The 27,361-nt window shown below is 43.7% G+C and overlaps 3 long non-coding RNA genes and 1 pseudogene across 5 annotated transcripts; 2 read left to right on the forward strand and 2 right to left on the reverse strand.

Moving 5' to 3' along the window:
- Nucleotides 1-3,510: 3,510 nt before the first annotated feature.
- On the reverse strand, nucleotides 3,511-4,870 carry LOC124669191. Its single transcript, XR_006992051.1, has 3 exons — nucleotides 4,639-4,870; nucleotides 3,982-4,048; nucleotides 3,511-3,722 (listed from the first exon to the last, which is right to left on the reverse strand). It is a non-coding gene; the product is annotated as an uncharacterized LOC124669191 (long non-coding RNA).
- A 9-nt stretch (nucleotides 4,871-4,879) lies between these two features.
- On the reverse strand, nucleotides 4,880-14,880 carry LOC124669192. Of its 3 annotated transcripts, XR_006992053.1 has the most exons (9): nucleotides 14,614-14,880; nucleotides 12,490-12,551; nucleotides 9,248-9,598; nucleotides 8,589-8,673; nucleotides 7,294-7,517; nucleotides 7,128-7,183; nucleotides 6,462-6,760; nucleotides 6,288-6,369; nucleotides 4,882-4,920 (listed from the first exon to the last, which is right to left on the reverse strand). It is a non-coding gene; the product is annotated as an uncharacterized LOC124669192 (long non-coding RNA). The 3 variants fall into 3 exon arrangements; XR_006992052.1 differs by lacking the exon at nucleotides 6,462-6,760 and having other exon boundaries at nucleotides 4,880-4,917; XR_006992054.1 differs by lacking the exon at nucleotides 6,462-6,760.
- A 2,151-nt stretch (nucleotides 14,881-17,031) lies between these two features.
- On the forward strand, nucleotides 17,032-20,659 carry LOC124672122 (annotated as a pseudogene).
- A 784-nt stretch (nucleotides 20,660-21,443) lies between these two features.
- Nucleotides 21,444-22,948, forward strand: LOC124669279. The gene is made up of 3 exons (XR_006992101.1): nucleotides 21,444-21,593; nucleotides 21,677-22,435; nucleotides 22,542-22,948. It is a non-coding gene; the product is annotated as an uncharacterized LOC124669279 (long non-coding RNA).
- The last annotated feature ends 4,413 nt before the right edge of the window (nucleotides 22,949-27,361 follow it).

Genomic DNA, 27,361 nt, shown 5'->3' on the forward strand with positions numbered 1-27,361 from the left:
TCTTGAAGTAGTTGTTGACTCCTCGATCTTCGAGTTGCACTGTAGATACTCCTTCGATGCCTCCATATCTAAGCAGGGGATTTAAGAGTGGGATGAGTACGAGCGTACTCAACAAGTTCATTATAGGAAAGAGGTGTTTAATGCACTAGCTACAGCATTAGACCAGAAAAGTCTAATACCAATGCAGGTTTTCATAATCATTTCTTCAAAAGATTGCTTTTATTCAGAAGAACTATGTCCGTCAGCCTTCACCGGTTTACTAGAACTTCATGGAGCTCCTTTCCGGCAGCGTTCGCAGTTCCATATCCCGGAACAAGGAGTGACGAGTCATGGTTCTTTACACTCTGCAGAGGTGTGTTGCTTTACCCATAAGAGATCTTAACCTTGGTGCCAACCAAGCTGCAGGCTTGTCCACACTTCCTATGGTGTGAGGCCCGGTATAAGGTCTAGCCAATCATGTTCCTCCGCTACCTCGAACACCCACCCTTTGTTGCATACCCCGACCCTGGGTCCTCGTCGGTCCCATTATTCCCGTAATTTCAGGGTGGACCCCGACCACGACAACAGTTTGGGACTCGTTAACCAAACTCCTTCGCCGGTAGCTGCAACCCATCATAGACCACATTACCGTGGGGAATTAGAAGGGGATCCCCACCCACCAATTGTTCCGCAAGCAGCAACCGTCTACGGTAAGCAACAGCTATACCGTGGGGAATTAGAAGGGGCTCCCCACCCACCAATTGCTCCGCAAGATACAACCGTCTACGGTAAGCGAATCCGTTGATGTTCAAGAGGTGGAAACACTTTTGACTACTCCGTCCCACTCCGGATCTTATGGTTAACACGGGTATTACGGCACAAGAATCACTGGCGACATTTGTTGTTTAATCCTAGATGGATATAAACCCGTGCAATGGAACCTCCACCATATCAACACAATCCATGGTTCCATTGCCCACCACATAGTCATATTCATAGTTATGAAAGTAGTGGTTTTGATTTTTATGCAATAGTGATAACCATAATACTTTGCAAGTAATTTGATAAAAATACTCAAATGACATGAGCAACGGCAAGAGTAACGGCCATGTGGCGGAGCCGGAGGTGGACTGGAAGTTCGCGAGGGCCAAGGACGGCGTGCTGGCGACGACGGGTTCCAAGCTGAGCATCCGGGCGATACGGTTCAAGATCAGCGCTAATGATTTCGTTGAATGACCCTAAGAACTATCAGTAGGTAGATAAGCCTGCCGGATTCCGCTATCAAGACCCTAGTTTGCAGCTTGTAAAACGAAGAAACTAGCAGCTTGTAAAACGAAGAAAATAAGAAAAAGAGGAAAACCAAACCTCACACGAGCTGCACTCCAATTTCGGATCCGCACCTAATCCGCTCGCTCCTCGACGCAAAATCCATACACAACCTGCAAGCTGCCTGATCATTTTCTTCTCCGCTTCGTTTCAACCCATCGGCTGCCTACATGCATCAAGGCAAAACTGAAGGCATTCACGATCCCTTTAATAAACAACATGAATTGACGATCCAGCCGTAGAGTCTTCATACATGACGAACCAGAAGAAGCTTGTTACACCAAGGACGAGTCATTTACCTGGATCCCCAAGATCATCTACTAGCCGGCCATGGCACTCACTCTCCTCTCCTCTCCTCTCCTCTCCTCTCCTCGACAAAGTCTAAGTCACAAGTCACGCGCAGCCGACTGACGCGGCATTGTGACACTGGACTCGTATAAATAGATACATGAAGGTTGGAGGTAAATATGAGCTACATGTTGAGAGGGAGCCTGATGCACAGAAGGATGGATAGACGGTTGAGATGAGTGCTGCCACGGATTGATGACCTGGATTCTTGTAGTTAATTGCCTCTTTCATGATTACGAACAACCCACTATTTTCAATTCGTGCCGTATTGATTCCTAGGAGTCTGGCAAAAGCCAAAGGATCTCCCTTCCGTATTCCTAGGAGTCCCTTGGCAAACCAAGTAGTCTCATTGAGTTCCGAGTCTCATTTCCTTCTTAATTTAGTATGGCATGGTGTGCGGCTGAATATGGTCACTTGGGTACAGATGTACACCCAATATCTTGAGGGAAAGCTTTTCCAGTGTAGCAGAGTACATAGTACATGATAACGTGCCATACTAAATCCTAAAAGTTTGATTGTTATTTCAATCTTTGTGCACCCATTAGTTGAACCTGACCTGCCAAGCTGGATCGGAATCGCCATTAATTTTTTACAATCTTTCGACCATGAATTGTTTAAGTCACAAGTCACGCAGCCGATGCGCGGCATTGTGACACTGGAGTTGTATAAATAGATATGTGGAGGGGTGAGGCAAACAGTTGAGATGATTGTTTCTATGGAACGATGACGTTGTTTTGTACTTAACTACCTCCTTCTATTTAACAACTCACTCCACCGGCCTGGTAATCCGTGTCCTATTATTCCTAGGAGCCTAGCGAGCCAACCAAGTTTTCCTTCCTATTCCTAGGAGTCCCCAGACAAACCAAGTAGGCTTCCTTCACTTCTCAATTTTGGTGCTACATCCAACGGTATGGCGTGCGGCTGGAACATAGATGGAGGCCACATGGATACTTGCCTATACGGCTATATTTAGGGGAAACTTTTCCAATATGGTTGTGCTGGTATCGCCATGAATTTTGACAACTTTGATTCCTTTTGACAATTAATTTGTTTCGTACACCAGTGAAGTGCTGCTTCGAAAAAAAGTTAATCCCCTCTGTCTAAAAATAACCTGCTCAATTTTACTTAGATTCAGAAATATATAGAAACATTTTAGTTGTAAATATATTCATAGCAGAAATAGTTGAGCTAATTATTTTGGGACAGAGAGAGTAATTTTTCCATTCCCGTCAATCCATGCATTGAAAATATTGTTCAAATCAGATAAGAGAATTATGGCTTTCAGCAACATGTATACATGTTCCGTGGTTATATATTGTTTGATGCTTCCCTCAATAGTGATAGGTCGAGTGATGCTTTCCCTCAACAATGATAGGTTCTGTTTTCCTTAAATAATATTTTTTCGCACTGTTGTGGCTCAAACGTTCATGTACATGAAAACTAGCTGATGGTGATAATGAATGAATGGAAATGAATAGCTGATTATATTTAGATTAACAATGAATGTTGCATAGAGGTTAAGGAGCAAAAATTGTATTTTATCAGCTAGAACGAGGGAGATCAGCAGGATTTTCATTAGAAAATTAGGGTAGCTAATTAATCAGCTAGATTTTCATCCACTCGAAAATTCGGGTTGACCTCTGCTGTTTTTCAGACATCCAAAAGACACAGCAAGTAATATGAAGCAAAAAAAAAAGACTAAAGTGCACACAACACAACTCTTTTGACATTTAGTCATGCAGTCAACCAAACGACAAGTAAAAACATCAATGAAAGCTAGGACGGTTACATACAACACACTCATGCCAGGTTACGATGCTCTCGAATCTCAAAGCTCGGCTGCAACCATATATATCGGCTGCAACCATATATATCGTAGAGATGATTAAGGAGCTAGAAACAAAGCTGCAGCTGCTTGAGATTGTTCAACGACCAAGCCGTATATATGAAGACGTCCATTGTTCCCAGAGTCTTCGACGTCCATCCAAGTAAGATGCACCAACCTGCATCAGCTACAGACCACAGCTGCTACCCTTGTTGCCATGTGCCATCTAGTCCTCCTCGTCATCCTTGCACAAGAACAAAAGCATCATGATCTGCTCTAGATCACATCTAGCAAGAACAAAGCATCATGATCTGCTCTAGATCACATCATTGTTACTTTCACATGCAATGCCATAAGGTTATCCATACCAGCTACGTATTTTATTTGTGCGAGGAGTGGAACTGTGCATGTATGTATGTATGATGTCGAAACCATGCAATTGATTTCGGATAGTAGCTTTGGATGAAACCATGCAACTGAATTGCAGATGATGATCAACTAACCTTGCTCCGGACCGCCTGCTGCACTAATCGGATTGACATTCTCGCTACAGGTCTACCAGTGAGGAGGCTGTAGAACACAATAAGTTGTATTGGCAGTAATTAAAAGGTTAGTGTTAGGCTCAATCAGACCATAAAGTTTCAACCAAACCAAGGTTATGTAGCTTTAAAAGACTGTTCATTCAGATATGCAACCTCAGTAGAACAATAGTCAAACCATGATTCTAGTATTTTGAAAACGTGATCCCAATGATTACAAAACATGAAAAGGCAGCCTAAAATATTTCACAAACAAGCATGGGTGGTTCATTACAGTTACGACATTCCAAGCTAGATCTAGAGAACAACACCGAACCGGGCCAAAATACACAACTTTATATATGCTTGCATTAAAATTTGACAGGGTCTGTAATAGCAGCTGAAAAAAGAATTATGTTGCAACCCAAAAAAAACATATAGACCTCTGTAGATGATACTACACACTAATTCGAAATATGTAGAATAATAAACCAAAAGCGTTGCCAATGCAAAATCATTATCATACAACAACACCATTGAGTCCTAAATAAGTTTAATGACCGATGTACACAGAAGAAACAGTTTTATGACCAAGGTACACAGAGCACCTAGAGGAAAAATAGGAGGAATCTGATGACTCACCTAGAGCATGGAGGCCTAGAAGAAGGCCGCCACTGCCATGGCTGCGCCACGGTGAACTCTCCTCCATCCCATGGCATCTAGGGCTGAGGAAGTAGTGGAAACCATGGCTACCTCCTGGCAATATCTAGCTTACTACACCACTACCATGGCAATCTGCTCCTCTGGGTACTGCTCCAACAACTACTACTAGTTTAAGAAGCTAGGCTTGTCCGCTGCCGTGGCAGGGCTTGCATCCTCAATGCTCCACATTGAAAGTGCCATGGTTACGCTTGATCTGTTCTTCTTAGTTGGACAACGGGTAAATGCAGGAAAATATATTGGGATATGAGAAAAGAGAGGAAACATAGTTTTTCTTACCATAACATAAGTAAACAAATAATAACAATAAATAGTAATGGAAGGAATGCGAGAAAAATATGTTCTAATCCGTTAAAAGAGAAGTACACAAACAACTAGAACATTGCAATTCAGGCGGCAATCAAGGAGCAAATAGGCAACATATTCCTTCAAAGTTTACTAGATGCACTATGAAGAGCAAAATCAAGTATCCAGCCGATTGTACCAGTCTGTCAGGCTCACTTATGTGTGCCAGACCTATGTGTTCTCACATTCAGACACCATCTTAAGTTATTTATTTGCTGCTCACATTCAGAGACAGTCTCTTCTAGATTTGTTCTAGCATTCAGACATGAAACCAGAACATGCACCTGGTATTTTCTTCATAAAATGTAGAGATGACACACAAGAAATGCTCAAAGTCGATGTATCATTCCATACTACCTGGCATATTTTTTTAAGGGATCATAGATGTAACTATTTGCAAAATTAGTTTAACACAGAGAACTAGTTCTTGCCGTACACCATTATGTCTACAAGAAGTATAAAAAACTTCCCCAAGTTGCATAATCACATCTAACACTTGTCATCCGTAAACAAAGTAATAGTTCAAATAGGACAGTATCAAATTCAAAGCATGCACACGACATCAAGCAAGTAAGCACTGACAGAAGACACCTAAGCATGTACTTTTGCAATACTGCATACACAATTTGAAACTACTCTGGTTTCATTGTCAACTGGAAAAAAGTTTAAGGACTTCACAACTAATTTGGATAACATGACGCTCATTACTCGGATAAACTATAGGGAGCAGGAACACAAAGTAATAACACAGTGAACAAGCAATTAGAAAGAAGTACCTTTCTAACACATCCAGCCCACTAAGCCCAAGGTGTTCCACATCCAACACACAAGCAATGTGAAAGCCAGCATAAGCAAATCCTCATGACAAAGAGAGTTTCTCTACACCAATCCCCATCGACAAAAAAGACGACACTCTTCACCTGAGAGTTCATCTACTTCTCATGACGTTCACTGGGATATCATCTTCTTTATGATGGGACCCACCTTCGGGTTGGCTTAGTCCTAGGCCTAGTTGGCAGGATAGCTCAGCACGGTAGGCAATTTGAAGCGAACTAAAAATCAGCTCCCCGTAAAGAAAGTATATGTCGAGTAGAAAAATGTACACTACACCTCGCCAATTTATTCATTCTACTTCACCAATTTTACTCCATCCATCCAGGAACTCCACTCACCCACAACAACACACGTTAATCTGCATGGAAGGAAATATGTTGTTCCTTGTCTACCTGTAAGCGGGACCAAATGCTCCCAAGTCCTCAATACATGTCTAGCTGCTGCTCTGGTCGTCCAGTCGATGTGTATGTATATCTGACACATCAGAGGCATATCATAATTCTTTTCGAGTAAGAAATAAGTTGAAAAATCATTCAAAATTCTATACTGAGAACATCACATATTACATTTCATTCATATTCATGAACAGCCAACACAAAGAATGCATGCCCACTAAATAGAAACTCGCCCTACTCCAATTGGCTAATGCCCCAAGAACAAAAATATATATCAGTGAAGGTAACTTGCAACTCCACCCTTGTCCACTTGGCCAAAGTCCAGGCATGTACCTCAACAGCAGATAAGGAAACAATTTGATAAATTTCACAGCACAAATATTAAAGGTAGACACGAAATCATCCATTAAGAGACCTATACCTTTCCAAGTGGTTCACAATGTGCATCAGACTATCAGTATCCAGTGCACCTGATAGAAGCAACACAATCATTCTAGTTACAGTGTGCCCAATTTACTGAAAATAATTTCTTCTATTTGCAACACCTATAGATTATTGTGATGCACTAGTGGTTTGAAATGTATTATGCAACACAATCATTCTAGTTCATATGTTCACAACATTCAACTAAACTAATCCACACGTTCCTTGACTCGGCTCAAATTTGCACTTATATACCCCTTATGACCACTCTAATCTACATCTAGACTTTGCAAAGAGATCACACTACTCTTAAGCACTTCTTGTCCAGCACCAAGACTTAACCAAAAAGGCTAACTATAGCAAGGAAGACTAGTATAAAGTAAACAAGGGAACTTTTTCGGTGGAAAACTGTACCATCCTGAAGAGCCGCCATAACCTCTTTGTCAAAAGGGCCGCCATGAGGTAAGGTCCTGTTCAACAAAGAAAGATGTCAGTTAGTTGTATAAACTATGTTTCTCCACTATGAAGAGTGTGTTATAGGGAACACACACAACAAAGGAAGATAGGCAGTGCCAATTACATTGAGGATGTCATCCATACCGGCCCTCTTTCCTCAAGGGAAGCCTTTGAAAGATATACCTCCAGATGAGAGACTTGATTGCTCCTTCTTCTTGGACTTCTCATAAGCGCCGCCGAGGACAGCACTTGTGCTACTGGACAACACAACTGCGAGACAGCACTTGATCATGGGAAGCTTCTCATCCAGCTCATGTCCAAACGTTTTGGCACCCTCGTCACCATCATCTGCACCAGAAAATCTTTCAACTCAATCAGATGGTTATTTAAGAAGAGATGCAAGTTAAAAATAAAATCACAAATGTGCAAAGGAAACCAGTTCACTATTGCCCAACGCATACACAGGAGCATGATTCCTATGCAGGGACATACCACATAAATCTATACTTAAACAGAGAATGATACTGCCATAAGGAATATCTAAATTTCACCGGCTCGATATTAATATATACACACAACGGTGTTAGCAACACTCAGATCATGCCAAGAGCTAGCAATAGAAGCAATCAGTCCATAATCCTAAACATCCACCAAAGAATGACCAAATCCATATTCGGTGTCGTCTCACAAGGAAATAAGTAGCTAAAAAACCAGACATGGCAAGCAGTGTTACGAATGCAATTTCCATGATAAAGGCTGACTTCTCAAATGTTGGTATTGTACACACCATGCATTAGTAGAGCATGCAGACTTCTTCAATACCTCCCCTGAGACTTTCGAGATGAACAGGTCGTATGGTGAATACCACTTGAGATTCCAGCCACTATTACAGTTCGTACTTAGTTGGAAAGATAAAACATATGCCGAACAATACAAATACGAATTAATGAAAATTATTCATGTCAGAATAATCTTCATAGGTATTTGAGTTTCATCTATTATGGTAGTAAACAAATCTGAGAGCATTTTTTATGCATCTCGGTCTGAGTCCATCTCTACTCAATTTGTGTAGTCAACTACAATACATGAAAAGGCGCCACTAAGAAAAAAAAGAACATGTGAGAGGGAGATGGCCCATATAATTCTGGGCATCGCAAGAGAGTGGCCAATAATAACAGAGCTCAAACTTCTAACCTCAACTATCCAAAAGTAATAATTCTAGGAGTTGATGCTTTTACATGCAATGGCAGAAGTTTATCCATACCAGCTACTTATTTTATTTGTCCGACGAGAGGAAGCGCACATGTATATGAAACCATGCATGTATGTATGATGCCAAAACCATGCAAATGATTTTGGACAAGAAGCTTTGGATGAAACCATGTTATGATGCTAAATTGCAGATGATGATCAACTGACCTCGCTCCGGACCGCCTGCTGCACTGCCCGGATTGACCTTCTCGCATACAAGTCTACTAGTGAGGAGGCCGTGGAACACAATAAGCTGCATTGGTGGTAATTAAAAGGTTTGTGTTAGGCTCAATCAGACCAGAATTTCAACAAAACCTAGGTTATTTACCATTAAAAGGATGTTCATACTGATATGCAACCTCAACAGAACTGTAGTCAAAACAAGATTCCAATATTTCCAAAACGTGGTCTCAATGATTCCAAGACATGAAAAGGTAGCCTCCAATATTTCACAAACAAACATTGCTAGCTCATTGTATTACAACATTGCAAGATAGATCTAGAGAACAACACCAAATCAGGACAAAATACACAACTTTATATGCTTAAATTAAAATTCGACAGGGGCCTGTAATATCAACTGAAAAAAAATCATGTTGGAACCCAAAAATCATATAGATCTATGCAGATGATACTACACAGTAATTCGAAATATGTACAATAATATACCAAATCATTGCCAATACAAAGTCTTAATCAAACAACGTCACCACTGAGTCCTAAATAAGTACATAATCGACTCTTCGGCCGGATCACAGAAGCAACCATTGTATGATCGAGGTACACATAGCATGTAGAGGAGAAATAAGAGGAACATGATGACTCACCTAGAGCATGGAGTCCTAGAAGAGAGCGGACGCTGCCATGGCTGCGACACAGTGAACTCGCCTCCATCACATGGCAGCAAGGGAAGTTGAAGTAGTCGAAACCATGGCTACCTCCTGGCCCTCTCCATCTTTAATACTCCACTACCGCTACTGCATCAGGGCCGCATCCATTTCTCCCCTTCATGAATGCCATGTCAATCCTCTCCTCCTTGTACTGCTCTAGCGACTACCACTGGTTGAAGAAGCTCGGCTCGTACGGTGCCACGGCAGGGCTTGCGTACTCAACGCTCCACAATGACAGCACCATGGTGGAGCTTGATCTGTTCTTCTTACTTGGACAGAGGATAAATGCTGAAAAAATATAAAGGTTATAAGAAAAAATAGAATACATAGTTTTGCGTACCAGAACAGGATAAGTAAATGAACAATAATAACGATAAACAGTAATGGAACGAATGCGAGAAGAATATGTTCTAATCAGCTAACAGAGAAGTGCACAAACAACTACAACATTTCATGACAAAAGTACACATGAGCCATTCTCATCCAACTTGTAGTTTGCCTTGGCAAAACACAACATTTGCCAACCTCAGTAGGTACTTAACAGACCCAAATACTTCATTTCTGGCCCAAATTAACAAGCTAGGTCTATTTCTTTATAATATCAGTCCAACAGCAAGTAAAACAGTTGAATTGTGTGTTAGAAGGATGATTTAATGTTGATTTCATCAATCTATTGGTAGTTATTTCTGTGAATCATGTTTAACAACATAGATAGTAATCAATTTCCTCATGTTTTTTCACTTACATTTATCACATCAAGAACAACAGCCAGAATAAAAATCACCATTACCCTACATAATGCAGCATCGGCTGATATAAAGTGGATAGAGAGCCTGATAGCATGATCAAAACTTTAACATATAGTAATGTTCTATGAAGCAGCCTGGCACTCTGAATGAAGCTGATAAACTAAAGACAGATTCATATTTGAACTAAAAGGATGTATATCACCAGACCATCTCAAAGTTTGGAATTTCATTTAGCATAATAGTAGTATATAATGCAAAAGCTTCTTCTGTTCTGTTCCTCTTCGGAGGCATGTGACAACAAACCTTCTACATATTCAAATAAATAAATGAGACGCAAAAGCTCTATGCGTTTTCTTGGAAAAAAAACTATAAACTTGCCAAGACAAGTTCTATTTATCTAGAATTCAGGGGTGAGAATCTCGAAGGGCCTTAGGCCGAACTTCATTAAGATAGAAGAGAAAGCTTTTTACAAGAGAGCCACAGCGTGGCAAATGACGGCCGAGATGGCCGAGCAAAAGAAGACCTATCCTGGTCCCAACAGAACTCTAGATGAAGAGACAGAGGCAACAAACTACATCAACAGCAAAAAACCTCAGGAGCCTAAAACTCAGAAATACAGCCGGCAGCCTTCCAGGAATGAATATCCTCAATGATTAGCTCAACCACACGGTCAGCCGTGCTACACTCCTGCTGGAAGATGCGTGAATTCCGGTCCTTCCAGATCCTCCAATGCACCAGAATTGCCACAGTGTCGAAGTCGCGACGTATGTTCTTCGGCGCCCTCTTTCTTGCCATAAGCCACCATTCCTTGGTGCTGCCAAAAGTATCGTCAGGAATTGGGAAGTTGGCCCTGGACCAGGTCCGAACACGCTCCCAGACTTGTTTGGAGAAACGGCAGTGCAAAAAGAGATGGGTGCAGTTTTCATTAGCAATAGTGCACAGCGGGCAGAAGGTATTATGTGGCCACCCTCTGCCAGCAAGGTTGTCTGCTGTGACGCAGCGCTAGTGCACCACTAACCACATGAAGAACCTGCATCTCATGGGGGCCTTGGACTTCCAAATAGGTTTTGCACAAGCGAATTGCATGTTCGCGATGAAGAAGAGCTTGTAGGCCGAGTTGACGGAGAAAGCACCATCGTGCGAGGGCCGCCAAACCACCTCATCTTGTTGGCCGACAGTTAAGGTGGTGCCCTCTAGTAAATCCCAGACAAATACTGAGCAAGCGCCGGCGAAGAGAGGCCCCCTGTTATGTCTCTAACCCAATGATTGTTTTGCAGTGCTGCTGCCACAGTGATGTTTGATTTCTTGACGAAGGAGTGCAGAATAGGGACCACATCCTGCACTGATTTTCCTCCAGGGAGCCATGCGTCAGTCCAGAACAACGCCCTAGTCCCATCGCCAATGCGAATGAAAGTTGCAGCTCTGAAGATGGCCAACGCTTCCAGGTCGTCCTCAGCCGGAATCAGCGCCCATGGACGCGGTTCCGAGGCCTCAGGGGTGAGAATCGAAACTAGTATCTATGAGTATTCTAAAAGCTAAACTTGTATTCAGAACTGACCCTATTCTAGTAAGACTAAAATCTAGATCACCACATACGATGAACTTAACTGAAAATGTGCTGATTGTTCATTATGTAACTCACCAGAACTGCTAGTGCAAAGCAGCACTTGTTTCACAGAAAGGACCACCTAAAATGGCACTGGAAACAAGCTGAATCACACAGCAATCAAAGTTTCTATTCTTGGCTTTTAAAGGGTGGAAGACAGACTAACAAATGGCCTTGTAAACTGTCAAGTGTTTGATATTTGCACTCTGCAGCTTCACACGGATGATTTCCCAGTGGAAAAAAATGATAAGGAATAGATAACTGAAAGTCAATGCACGATACTTATATAAACTGAAAGAAGATAAATAATAATTCTACCGAGGCATTTCCACTTTCAGCTACTACGTACTAGCACTGATACAACAGTTACATGATAGTGACAATTATTATTAAACTACCACTAATTTGTTTACTTTGTAGCAGTACTAATGATTTCGTTGAATGACCCTAAGAACTATCAGTAGGTAGATAAGACTGCCGGATTCCGCTATCAAGACCCTAGTTTGCATAAATTTTTTTCGAACCTGTGCTCAAAACATGTGTTGTAGTAAAATAAGCACTATGGAATCCTGAAAATTAACCAAGAATAATTACAAAATAAAATGTGGTAAATCACATATAAAAGCTCCTGTTGAGACTTGAGACCGGGAAGTCTAGAAAACTTTTGCTCCCAGCTAGGGCACACAAATTATTAACCAAGTAGTTCAGAAAACCTCCACTTCCTAAATGAGGATGAATTCTCTACTAGCATAGACCATAGAAAAACATGCGGTTACTAGAAATAAGCCCAATACTAGGAGAGAAGGGAACAATCAGAAGCTCACCTACAACATTAAGACCAAGAAGAGGCCACCGCTGCCACTGGCAAAGATGTATCCCCGTATATCTGCAGACCCAACAAACAGTAAAGTCAGATAAAAAAAGACAATGAAATGGTTAACCAGACATAGCAATACCAATGGCACACAGAGAATCTTGGGTGTAGTGATAATACAAAGAACAATATCAGATCTATCGAATTGTTTAGTTACTGTCTGAGAATTAAGAAACTGATGAAACAGAGAACAAACAAATAAACTTAATGAATGACCGAATACATATTCCATTTCATGGCATGATTGTTGTGTTAATAACAGTAAAGGTAAATAATTACAAAAAAATAGCAAAAAGTGCATTGCTAATTCCCAAATTAAAATTGCCAGACATGAGGTGAGTGAGGTGAATAACAGCATGCATTTGGACACTGATACTAGCAAAAACAGAGCAAGTACTATTGGATGTAGACAAGTGATCGAAGCAATCCGACAGAGCAACCACCACCAATTTAACTCGTATTAAAAAAAGTTGTACTATCAAACAATGATAACCATTCAACAAACTTAAGCCTGAGAGGACTAAGTCGCTAAACACAATTATTAATTATTTCCAAGACAAGATTGCTTGCCAGTGTAGATTCATTCATAACCCAGCAAAACAGTAGAAACAACCATGCATGGAATATGCAGTAGCATTAGAATTCACATTGATGCAATTTGCAGAAGCATTTTTCGAATTACATAAGATCAGCTATTCAATACTGATAGACACGAAAATAATTATAGTAGTACCAATGCACATTTCTGAACAAGAAATAAGCCTACAATATTCATTTCGAAGCCTACCAGATACGATACATAATAGAAGCATCTTTTCAGTAAATACGACATAAAGGAATTGGATAGAAGCATGGCAGCAATCGATATGAGGGTAACCAAAGAAAAAGAAAATTGGGGTCGAGCTCCTGAATGGCGGTGCCCAGTTGCAAAGGAATATCATCCAAATGGATAGAAATATAGTTGTAATTTAGCACACATCAGAGGTGAAAAAAGGAAATCTTCTGAAGCGCTAAGAAAAAATAAACAAGTAGTACATAACCATTCTTCTTGCCGGTCACAGCATTGACCAAGAAGAATTGCCGGTCACAGTATTCAACAACAACGTATGAACAAGAAAAAATAAACATGTCATAACCATGAGTGCTAGTGCCCTTGTGATAAAATTGCTAACAATGTTTACAAGCTTGAGCTTGTTGTCATGCAGCAGCTCCCGGGAGACCTTCTCCAACAAATAACAAGTAGTACATAAGAGAAAATTTCTATCTTGCAGATATAAAATGGAGACTCGCTTCCGATAGACAACTGCTAGCTAGGTTGAACCATACTGGTCCTTGAATCAACAACAGGATTACAATTGATAAATGCTTGAGAGTAGTCTCTATACTTAGGTACAAGGAATTCGTTGCACCTGACTGGATGCTCTCGTAACACAGCTTCAACAAAAGCAGTTAAATGCAATTAGTACCTGAAAACTAATCAACTTGAGGTTATGCTGTAGAGGACCAAATTAGAAGAATATTAGGGCCTCAACCAGTTCCATGTTTAATAAATATATTCAGGTTTTAATCTGATCGTTCATAAAAGGTCATTTTGATTTGTGTGCTTATATGAACATTGGGTGGATGTACAAGTAGAACGAGCTAATTAAATCAGACCATACCGTACGTAGTCTGAAATGTAGCATATGTTATACACATGCATGGTCATTTACCAAACATATGTAGTTGTACTTAAGCACCACAAACTCAGGTTACAGCTAGGTCTCGACACCCTTGAATGCTGCTATGTTAAACACAGCACGGACAACGGCGGATATGATACATACATGGAGTCAGTCAGGTTTCAGCTCTCCTCATCGATGACATGATAGATGCATGCAAAGATGAGAAGCAAAGTCACCAAATCAATTTCATCGTCTCATGATATATTCTTATTAGGTGGTACAACCGTACAACTAAAGACCAAATTAATCTGACCCAAATTTAGCACAACACAAAGCTCACATACAACAACAGCATCCTAGCATCAACGACCCAACAAAAGTAGCCAACAAGAAAAATGGGTGGTGGCTACCTTCTTGTACTGTGGTGGTCTTGCTCTCGGTGGACCATAACCAGAATTGACGGGGTTGCTGCGACGTGCTGGTGGAGGGCCTGGACAACGACTCTTGGTCCGCGTCAGTGAACCATCGTCGGCAGCAAGTCCTTGCAGGCCTCGAGCTTTGCTGCAACCGGATGGCGGCACGGTTGAGCGAGAGCGAGGTCGACGCCTACTCCTTTCCATTTCCGTGTCAGCGTAGGTCAGGGATGACCGTAGGCTGAAGATCAAGTGTACCACATCAATCCCATTCTAAAGAAACAAAGAAACAGAGAATCTTGAATCAGCGAAGACAGAGGTAGGCGGCGGCAGAGCATGGGCAGAGAAGGAAACCAGTCTGAGAGTTTATTTTGATGCCAACCTGAGTGGGAAGAAGGGCTCATGCTCTGCCGGCTGGCTGCTGCTTGGTCCTTCATCAAGCCTCGCCCTTGCCCATGACAGAGCTCTACAAAAATCACAAATATTTCACGTGACTAAACAAAGAACTCCCCTGCAGATTATACTAAAGAGCACATAAAGAGTTTTCTGTTTGTATGTGCAAGCTTAACCTAAAATTATACTTCTAACTCACTTACTTGTCAGCTAAATTTTTCTGCGAATCTGAACAAGCTGACAGGGACGGGCAAATCCTAATTTGTCTGAAGCTAATCCTAAAAAACTCCATAATTTGGGTGGCTCACAAGATTGCTTCAAGTGGGGAAATACATATATTCTGGGAAGAAATTACCTTGTGCGGGGCTGGACGGCGAGCTCGAGGTTGGACTAGATGGCCTGCTCGTCGGGGCTGCATCGCCCAATCCGGACGGCGACGTCAGCAACTCCTCATGACCAACCTGTTTTCCACCATCCTCCCTGTGGCCGTCCTCCTCTACCTTGTCTGAATCACAGCGCATGCAAGGGGGTGTCCCGGGCGTGAGCAGAGAGGCAATTGAAGACGAAGACGCACAGGATTAAGGAGGAGGAAAACAGACTGACCGATGAGAAGTCGAGGTGGCTGGAGACGGCTAGGAGGGGCGGCGCTTGATTCCGCGGACGAGAAGAAGACGGCCGCAGACGGTTAATTAATCGTCCGGCGAGGCCCAGCCTGAAGAGGAGCAGATGGCGGCGCGGGGAAGCGGCGTCGGAGAGGGCATCGGGGGATGGGGCGGCGAGGCTGCGGCGGCCGGGCGAGCGAGCTAGGAGGCGGTCGATTGGGGGCCGTGTGTTCTACTTCTGCTGATGCATTGACTTCCTCGCCTTAATTAATGGTGATGATGATGGAATCCAAGCGTTGGTTGTGTTGCAGCCAAGTGAATGGTTCAGTACTCAGTACTACTCCAGTACGTACTTGTTCATGTATACTCACACCTAACGCATTGCCGAGTAATACATGCAATGTCCATTGGTCACGATGGCACTCCCTTCCTTCTAGTATCGCAAATTTATTTAGGTTTAGATGTATCTACATATATTTTAGTGGGGATGCGCTATTTGACCCCAAGGAGCAGAATAGTTATTCTACACCCACTGTTTATCTTTGCAATCGTAAATGATTTTTACGTCACGAAAAAATAGACCTTGCAAAAAAAATGTTTATGTGACGTAAAAAAATAGGACATAAAATAAGTATTTTCGTCGATTTTTTACACTACAATTATTCACACAATGCGTTTTTATGTCAATTTTTTTTTGTGTTGGGCTCCCTAGCCCGAGGACCATTTTCCCAGCAGCGAGCCCAGAAGAATGAGCAAATATAGGCGAATTTAAACATAACCAGATAAAATACGTTCAAACATAGGTGAAATTTACAGGTATTTAATATATATAGGCGAGTTCCTACATATATAGGCTGGATTCGTAATACATTTGAATTTGGCGAGAGGGAATATAAACTAATTAAAAGGAGGGTGTTCTACATGTCGAAATGGCGGTAGAACGTCGTGTAGTCGCTGCCGTCGTCGTCACTGGAGTGGTCGGCGTCCTCGGGCGGCGGCGCCTGCTGGCTGCTCTGGCTGGCATCTTCGTACCAACGGCTGGAACCCTACCCAGGGTCGCCGTGTGGCAGCGTCGGCCGATACCACTCATCCTCGCTGCTTTCCTCCAGCTTAATTAGCGGCACGGGTGCGGTGGGTGTGGCGCGGGCGGCGCGGCGCCACGTGGCCGCTAGGTCTAGCAAACGCCTCTACTGCTCCGCTCCTCCTCTCCACGATCGCTCGGACCAGGCGAGCGCCTCGTCCACCGGGAGGGCGTTGTCGGCGGGGACGAGGTCGGTCAACGACCTCGCGATGGCATCGCGGATCGCGCGGCCTCCTCTTCGGTGAGCTGGGACGCAGCTGTGGCCGTTGCGGCCTCCTTCTTGGCCGTCTTCCTCTTGCAGCCGTGCGATGGAGACGACGACGGGAGCCCCCCTCGCGGATGACGAGGGTGCCGCTGCTGCGCCTTCTGGTCGGCGGTGGCGACGTCGGCTCCTTCTTGACGGCCCTCGGCGTCGCTGGTGGAGGAGCCGACCGCAGGAGCTCGATGCCGACCCAGACGACGACGGCGGCGTCATCCGTCGTGGCATCCACGAGCTTTCGTGTCGGCGTGACACGGAAGGCGCCGCCGGCGGCGGCATCCCCAGTACGGGGTAGTTACCGCCCTCGATGTGCGCGAGCACGTTCACGAGGGTGTGGCTCGGCGCACTCCACCAGCGGCGGCGGCCGGCGGCGTTGTTGCGCGCGGGTGGAGTGGGAGGGCCATCGTAGGCGGCGAGTTCTCGCTCGTATCTTCGTCGGAAGAAGTTGGTCCGCATTTTTGTATCAAAGGTAGGTTGGCATTTTTTTTGTCCGATAAATATTTTGTGTGGATGACTGTGAAATAGGAGCCGATCGGCAGAAATATTGAATTCTCGAAAAATTATTTTCCGCTCACGTCGCTTGATGCACGCAGCAGATGGCTTGAGAATTTGGTTTGGTTGACTGAGGAAAGAGAAGAAATATGTGTTACGCGGGCTGATGACAAACTAAGAGAGGGTTTGGGTCAGGCGTGACGAAAACCAACAATGTTTGGATTAATTCTTGATTCGTTCGGGTATCGCTCCCTGGAGACCGACCTTCCCAAAGGTCCGGTTAGCTCACGTACGTACGACGCGTGGCATCGTACGAAACGTCTCCCGCGCGTGCCGACTTGTACTTGCCCGCGCGAGTCCGTCCCGTCCCGTCCCCGCGTATGGCGCCACCTCCTATACGCGCACGGCCGCGCGCTAGTACGCGCGCTCTCCGCCTAGCTCCGCTCGAGCCAGTACGTGCACGCCCGCGATAGCAAAGCTAGCCAGCTAACTTTCACATGATCAAGTACAAAAAGCGATGCAGCTAGCTCACTACATACAAGTGTATGTCTTCGTTTTTTTTTCTTATCAAAACATAGGTACAGTCGCGCACGACGGCAGAGTACAATCGCGCACACGAGCGAGTGCTGATCCACGCACAACACACGAGATACAGATTGAACACACAGGCGAGTACAAGTACGATCACGCACACGAGCGAGTACAATCGTGCACACGAGCGAGTACAACCACGCACAACACACGAGTACGATTGAACACACGAGCGAAGTACAAGTACGATCACGCAGACGAGCAGGTACAAACGCGCATACGAGCGAGTACGATCGTGAACACGAGCAAGTACATGTACGGACGTACGGTGCACACACGAGCAGTACAGGTCGCGCGTAAGTACAGTACGATCCCGCACACGAGCGAAGTACGATTAGCGAGTAAAGGGAAAAACCGCACCAAACACACTAAAAACGAAGTACTTTTCGGTTGAAACACGAGTACAGTCGAGTACACACCACGAGTACAATCATACTACTATTGGAAGTACAAAAAAAGTATCTCCAAACCTATCAACATGGGATCTAGTTTCGAAGATCTCGACGCGAGGATCTCAAAAGTGAAAACGGTTCGCAATTTGGACTTACGGTTATCAAGATATTTCATTTTGAAAAAACGAATCTAGAAGAAAAAGGGAAAAACTGACACAACTCAGTCTTCTCTCTCCTCCCCCATCCCCACCCAATAATGCTAGACTTACGGATAGATTGAGTTACGGAATAGTTACGGACGGACGTGGACTGCAATGGTTGGTTGCTGTGTGATCCCTTCCTGAAAAACCGGACCAGAATCCAGATTTCTAGAGTTGCTACGTGAGTCCGTAAGATATTTCCGTAAAACAATTCCGTACGTGTAGCATTACTCATCCCCACCTTGCCTCCCCTTGCGACACGTGGCGAGCAGGGAGACCACTTCCCAGGAATTTTCTGGCACCACAGCGCGCCACTTGTCGCGTGCGGAGTGAGTTGCCTTCCCTTCGCGAAGGTCGGCCTTTTTCTAGAGTTTTCCGATTCGTTCGCGTCGGAATGAAACTCCCAGATCCAGTATTAAATATTATTTATTTCGACGCGCCCGTTTGAGTTGAATGGATGGAGCAATGCAAAAAATAAAAAATAAAACATGTGGAAGTTGAAGGAGATGAAAAATGAAGAAAAGAAAATGAATTGCAACCATTTGATTGGGCGTGGCATCGGTGTACGTGTACTCCAATCCCGCGCGCGGGGGAGTCCGATCCAAGTTGGGAATCGAATCGATGGACCTGATTAATAATTACCTAGTACTAGTAGTACTCCACTAATCGCATGTCCCACCAAAAAGAAAAAAGAAGGGATCGATTAATTGGAGTACAGTGCAGCAGAGTGGATCGTGTATACAAAGAAACGACCGAACGACTGCCTCTCCGCCTTCAATTAATTAAGAGCTAGCGCGGCCGGCTTATATGGAGAGAGAAAAAAAGAAAAGAAGGGATTTTGGTTTGCTGTTCGATCGGCCGGAGCAACGTGACGTGACACGGTGACATGACAATACTTGTGCAGTCGTCCCGAGATTAAGGAATGAGCGCGCGCGGAGAAAAGAGGGAAATAGAAAACGTGATCATGACGCGACCATCGGGCCTTGGTTGACCGCGCCGTGTGCTAGTCACGCGCGCATGCATGAAGCGCCTCAGACAGAGTGGATGACGGCGTGGCCCACGTGAGCAAGACGAGACGGACCACGTACGACGCCTACGCCGACACGCAGCAGCCGCTGTGGGACACGTTCGGGCGGCCGTGGATGGTCACCGAGGGGAACCACGAGGTAGAGGCCGGCATTCATCGCCCAGTCCATTCATCGCCTACGCCGCGCGCTGGCGCATGCCGCACGAGGAGAGCGGCTCGCCGTCCGCGCTCTACTACTCCTTCGACGCGGCCGGCGGCGCCGTCCACGTCGTCATGCTCGGCTCCTACTCCGGCTTCAACTCCACCTCGGAGCAGTACGGGTGGCTGGCGCGCGACCTCGCCCGGGTGGACCGCCGCGCCACCCCTGGCTCGTCGTGCTGCTGCACGCCCCCTGGTACAACACCAACGCGGCGCACGCGGGCGAGGGCGAGGCAATGAGGAAGGCCATGGAGAAACGCCTCTACGAGGCCCGCGTCGACGTCGTCTTCTCCGGCCACGTACACGCCTACGAGCGCTTCGTGAGTTGCCTGATTTTCTTTTCTTTTCTTTTCGACCACGTGATACTGATTTTCGATGCGCGTCTTGATGTGTTGCCATGTTTCATTGTTGCAGACCAGGGTCTACAACAACGAGGCGAACCCATGTGGGCCGGTGTACATCACAATCGGCGACGGCGGGAACAGAGAAGGGCTTGCCTTCGAGTAAGCAAATTTACATATGAGCAGAACCATTCCGAGATCATGTCCTGATTTTTCTCGTGGTGGCCGCACGCAGCTTTCAGAAGAACCACAAGCTGGCGCGGCTCTCGCTCATGAGGGAAGCGAGCTTCGGGCATGGCCGTCTGAGCGTCGTGAACGCCACCACCGCGCGCTGGGCGTGGCACCGCAACGACGACGTCGACTCCACCATCCGCGACGACCTCTGGCTCGAGAGCCTTGCCGCCAACGCCGCGTGCCGGCCGCAGGCCATCAACCTCGCCCATGACTCCTGGAGCGATGAGTTGTAGGCTTGTGACTTGTGTCTTGTCGCGTTACGGATCCTGAACTTTTTGCGACAAACCATTCTGAATCCATGGTGCGTAGGAGCACTACTGACGCGCGTTGCCGATTAAGTTTGGCGTGGACCTGCGCTTAATTTGGCGGTGAAAATATATCTCACAAGAATGCAGAGATGCGCGTACGTTTTGCTTCTTAAGGCTAAAGACGAAGATTATTGGTTTGGTTATGGCCGAGCGTGCGAGAAAGAGACAAGCTTCAAGTATAATCCAAAGGAGACAGATGCCAACACTAAATTTTTCCACATTCGTGTCAACTCGTCGAAGAAAAAAATTCACACATAGACTAAAACACAATAACGGATGGGTCACAAATTAGGTAAATACTATATATCAGAGTCCGATGGCAAACAATCCATCGGACCTCACCAACGACGTCCATCTCGTTGTGATTGAACGGACTGGGTTCCAATTCCACCCCATCGTTAACCATGCGTTGATCATACTCCTAAATTTTCTCGTCATTAATGCCTCCCGATATTTCTCCTCGTATCCCCAATCGATCCCCAAATCAAGACACGCCGCTGACCTTCGCCTGCTCGTCGCTCAGCTCCATGATCTCCTTGCATCGCCCCAGCCTCTCCCACCGTGTTGCTTCTTCCCCTCCATGTCGTCACCTCCGCCTCCTCCTGGTTCGTCTAGTGCGCCGGCGGCACGCTCGCAGCTCCTACGCGGGGAGACGTCGTCGGAGCATCACACCTCAGCTTCCGCCGTTCTCCCTCGACGGCTTGACCATCTCTGTCACCCACTGGAAGCTTACTCCCCAGTCGGCAGCTCCACAAGGCCTCATCTGCCCGTCCATGTGGCCTTTGCAACTGCTAGCCTGGGCTGCTTCCTTTACACCACAGGTCGCCACGCGCGTTTGCAGCAGCCAATGGGAAAGAAGGTAGTCCAATTCTGTTTTCTTTCTAATGGATTTCTTCTCCTGCTGTACTGTCTATATGAAAGATCCAAATTTACGTAATATAGGAGCAAATCCTTGTACACCAATCCTGGCGATGAGCTATCAAATTTGTTTACGGCTGCATATCTACGTTTCATCTGCCCTCATATGCACTAGCGGAGCTTGAACAAGAAACATGGGCGAGCTAGCAGTTGAAGGGAAGCCTGGATGTAGACTTGTGGTCAGATACAAGCACAAAGTCAAGAATAAAGCTTGAACAAGAATATTGGGTGAGCCACGGCCTGGGTTGGCCCCGACGTAGCTCCGCCATTGCTCATATGTGTTGTGAATCTGTGATATACTAGCATAATATATGTGTTTCATACTTACATGCTTCCGCCCCTTCTGATATTGTTTCTATTACAATCGAACTTTGCTCCAACCATTTGCAATCATGCTTCCATTACTTACATTTTTGCATAAGGTGATATCAGTTTTTGCTTCTTATTATTCCCACTATTGTTTTAGAAATTGATACAACCACTACTACCATGCAATGTGCATCTCGAGGCTTCAACACGTCCATCCATGATTCATATGACAACGACTGTGACAACAACTGCCGTATCATAGTTTACGAGGACGATGAGCACGAAGCCTAGCCACGTCTGCTAGCTTCGTCGTGGAATGAAAGAACTCAACGTTATTATGCTTCACCTTACTGTGCTTCCTTGTACTGCTTATAAACAATATTGATACTGACTGTATATTATGCTTCACCTTCATGTACTTCTTGTGTCCATAGTTGTGCTTCGTCAAGGTTTTCAGATTGATATGTTATAGAGGTAGTAGTATTTGTTCAGTACATACATTTCGCTCCATATTCTCATTCCTTTTGCTTCCACCTCATGTTCATTTTATTTCCATGTTATGCTTATTGTTATTTTATAGGCATCATGAAGGAGGCTGAGTTCAAGCACCTGTTAAAGAGTTGATTTGTAGCATGACGGTTGAATGATGCATGGGACGAGTAGTCTATGCATTGCCTCGTCGATGCGACGATGCAAGCCTCGCAGTTATAAAGCAGTGCAATGGCGAGAGAACAATCGACCTGTGGTCTAGCAGTGTGTTGGCGACCAAGCAAATTTCCCCCATCCAGCAACGGCGGATCCTCGTATTATTCTCCTACAGGAAAATTTCTTGTAGACACCACATGATGCGTTCATTGGGAGCATCTTTTTATTCGTGAATTTGACATGAGTGTGTAGGAAGAAAACAGAAGAGTCCATGGAAACATAGAATATTAGGAACTGAAATTTAAATACTTATGAAGCATTGTTCTAATTGACAAGAAGCGTGTATTAATCTTGTTGGAAGTGTAGTTCATTGGTGGTTGCATATATATAATGGATCGGGAGCTCTAATCTCCTATGTATGAAGCAACTAGCTGAAGCGATGGAAAGACATGTGGTTATCTGTTCAACATTGTGTTCGCGGAAGCAAACTCTTGATTAGATAAGAGCAGCTCAATATGTGTAGAAACAATCCTCACTTGGCTCGAAGCATTTGCAAAATACCCCCGTTTGCTCACTTGCAAAAATAAAATTCCTATTTTGATGGAAGCTATTCTCGAAATAGTATTGTGATGTTTCTTGTTCAAAGTAAAATACACAGTTTCATATTGTGGAAAAAAATTATCCAGGATTTTGCCGTGTTTCAGTTAACCTGTACTCTGGGGGCATTTTTTAAACATGGGAGAAAAATTAAGATATGTCAGAAGCAAATCTGCAAATGTCCAAAAAAATGTCTCAAGAAAATTTGATTATCAGGGAAAGCAGAGTTAGGAAAAAGTAGTTCCCTAAAAATCTGCTTCCTAATATTTGGAATTCGTTTCCTCAATATAAGCAATTAACGGAGGCTACCAAAATGTAGAGGAGAGCCAAATCAGCGTACTACCTAATGACGGAGGCTAGAAACTAAAGACGGAAGCATTCAATTGGAAAATTTAAGACGGAAGCACTTAATTGTCCACAAATTCCTGGGACTAAACGTGGCTCTCTTTGACGATCGTACGGACGGACAACTTGCGATCGGACGGATGAGCACTGGTCCGATGGAAAGCCCAAATCGGGATCCGATTGCTAGTTGTGCCCGAAAATTATGTGGATAAGAAGACAATCATACAAAGCCATTTTACATAGGTTATGAAAAAACGACTCCAAGAACCACCGATTTAATTTGGACCAACGTACATTCTGGTTTCGGAGCGCGATCTTTCCGAGCTTGACGGTGACTTCATGGAGGAGGAGGTCAAGTGCGTCGTCTTTGGGTCTGCACGTGACAAAGTCCTGGGCCCCAATGGATTTATCGGGCCCTTCTACAAGGCATGTTGGAGCATAGCAGTGAAGCTACAGATCATGCATGTTTTTCAAAATTTTCACCATGTCTCAAACCTTTATTGGATAGCCTCGGTGAATATTGCTCTTATTCCAAAACAAAATATGGGGGTCGAAGACATCTTGGATTTTAGGGCTATAGGCCATGCCATCGCCAAATATATTGCCAAGATGATGGCCTCTCGTCTGTCACCTCATATGGACTCCCTTGTGTCTAATTGTGGTGACCCGGCATACCACTGCATGGTGTAGTATGCAAGTCTGATATAACACCAATGAAACACCGTTCCACTAGTATTATATCGCTCAGAGTGGTACAACAGAAACATATGCGGGTCCAAGGCATGTCTATAGAATTACATACAGACTCTGTTACACAAGATCAGCACAGCCTCCTACTTTACAATGAGGTAAACTGCAAATAAACTCCAGGAGAACGACTCGTAGTCTAATCCTAACACGAACTCTATTTGTAGAGTATTTGACTAGCTACAGAGGCTATGAATAGATTCTAGCTAAATAGGAGCTAAGTTTAGGAAGCTAGTTCCTTTCTATTGCTAATCTAGGTTTCTCCTTGTTGGATGTGGTATCTGACTCCTCTGATAGGTCCTGTTTCTTGAAGTAGTTGTTGACTCCTCGATCTTCGAGTTGCACTTGTAGATACTCCTTCGATGCCTCCATATCTAAGCAGGGGATTTAAGAGTGGGATGAGTACGAGCGTACTCGACAAGTTCATTATAGGAAAGAGGTGTTTAATGCACTAGCTACGACATTAGACCAGAAAGTCTAATACCAATGCAGGTTTTCATAATCATTTCTTCAAAAGATTGCTTTTATTCAGAAGAACTATGTCCGTCAGCCTTCACCGGTTTACTAGAACTTCATGGAGCTCCTTTCCGGCAGCGTTCGCAGTTCCATATCCCGGAACAGGGAGTGACAGGTCATGGTTCTTTACACTCTGCGAAGGTGTGTTGCTTTACCCATAAGAGATCTTAACCTTGGTGCCAACCAAGCTGCAGGCTTGTCCACACTTCCTATGGTGTGAGGCCCGGTATAAGGTCTAGCCAATCATGTTCCTCCGCTACCTCGAACACCCACCCTTTGTTGCATACCCCGACCACGGGTCCTCGTCGGTCCCATTATTCCCGTAATTTCAGGGTGGACCCCGACCACGACAACGGTTTGGGACTCGTTAACCAAACTCCTTCGCCGGTAGCTGCAACCCATCATAGACCACATTACCGTGGGGAATTAGAAGGGGATCCCCACCCACCAATTGTTCCGCAAGCGACAAACCGTCTACGGTAAGCAACAGCTATACCGTGGGGAATTAGAAGGGGCTCCCCACCCACCAATTGCTCCGCAAGATACAACCATCTACGGTAAGCGAATCCGTTGATGTTCAAGAGGTGGAAACACTTTTGACTACTCCGTCCCACTCCGGATCTTATGGTTAACACGGGTATTACGGCACAAGAATCACTGGCGACATTTGTTGTTTAATCCTAGATGGATATAAACCCGTGCAATGGAACCTCCACCATATCAACACAATCCATGGTTCCATTGCCCACCACATAGTCATATTCATAGTTATGAAAGTAGTGGTTTTGATTTTTATGCAATAGTGATAACCATAATACTTTGCAAGTAATTTGATAAAAATACTCAAATGACATGAGCAAGTGATGAACTTGCCTTTCTTGACTTGCAAGATTATGCGAGGCAAGGTCTTCGATACGCAATAACTCCAAATTCTGAAATAGCATCATCGTCCGGTAGGGACGATGTTTAAAAGATTGGAAAGGATGCAATAATGCATAAGAATGAGATGCAATCGCTCTAAACGTGACCTAACCCCGATGATTTAGGATTAGTGAGTTGTAATGATTAGTTCGGGGTGTGTTGCACTTTTAGAGTGATTCACAAACAAGGTTCTTATTCAGGGGTTGTGTTGTTTTACAATCATAAGCGAGGTGGTAAAATGCATAGTGACAATCATATATACCAAAGAATAATAGTTGTATAATAAGTAAAGAGCAATTGTCAATTTTAATACTATATGGCATGGTTAATGATTACTTGTTATATTCTTCAAAAGAATAACTTTTGAAGAACATGTTCTTTAATAAAGAACAAGTATGACAATTGGGTTTATGGGATGCTATAATTGATTCTCGGTTCCAAGTAGTTTCTGAAGTAAGTATAAGATGGATCACAACAAAGTTGGATTTATTAGCAACTAGGCTTGATTGGTCTTACTTAAGCATAAGCAACTTAAGCAATTAATTATCCGTGGTTGCTATCATGATTGGTATTCCTTGTTGGTGATAGATGGTTATTGGCTATAGGTCCTATTAGGCGGGATTGATGATGATTCCTCATTTTCTTCAAAAGAATAACTTTTGAAGAACATACTTCTTAAGTAATAAGAAGTATTGCAATTAGGGTTGAGGTTGTCTAGGTTTTACTTGTTGGTTTTATTAAGTAAGGAGTAATTGGCTCCTAAATAGGATGGTTGATAAGTATCCAACATTAGTAGGGTTTAGTGGAATAGGGTTATGTAATATAAAATAGTAGGTATGGTTACTATTCGGGTTCATCACCATGGTGTGATGCTAAATAGGGATAAATATGGAGGATGGCTTTGGTAATAGGATCTAGGGTTTACACTTGGTTGACCCTACTTAATTATCTAGGTCTGATGAAGATGAATACATGGGATACCCATATATGAGGGATAGGTCTTCTACATTTTATGTGGCCAAGACAAGTATTTAGTTGCGGCTTGTGGTTCTATGCTTTGAAAGAAGGTACCATGATCACAGGTTCTAACCTAGGGTTTAGGTTAGAAACAAATTAAGCTTCAAACTGATTAATTAATGGAGCTAGGGTTCCTAATGGAATTAGGGTTTTTAGGGTTCACATGAAATGGTAGGGTTGTAATATTACTCTATATGGAATTAGGGTTTGCTAATTACCCTATAATTATTGGATTAATAACTTCATTGATAAAGTTGAAGTTATTAATAATTTTGAAATAAGAATAATATTGAGTTTGGCATTTTTAATAATTTTTAAATAATTAATAATTAAGATAATAATTAATTAGGGTTTAAATCCTTCTAATAAGGATTTAAATAAATTAATAGAAAAGGAAAATTAATTGTAATGTTTTCCTTATTTACTTACTTGGTTTTTATTTATTTTATGAGATTTTTACTAATTATTGAATTTTATTTGAATTTGGAATTAGAATTAAAGGCTTAATGAACAAGTATTAAATAATGAAATTTTTATTAAAAATAAAAATTTCATTTTATATTTTTATTGGATAGAGTTATCTTTTCTAAGAATTTTCATATCTCATTTATA

This window comes from Lolium rigidum, chromosome 7 (genome assembly GCF_022539505.1).
Source record: "Lolium rigidum isolate FL_2022 chromosome 7, APGP_CSIRO_Lrig_0.1, whole genome shotgun sequence".
NCBI classification, from domain to species: domain Eukaryota; kingdom Viridiplantae; phylum Streptophyta; class Magnoliopsida; order Poales; family Poaceae; genus Lolium; species Lolium rigidum.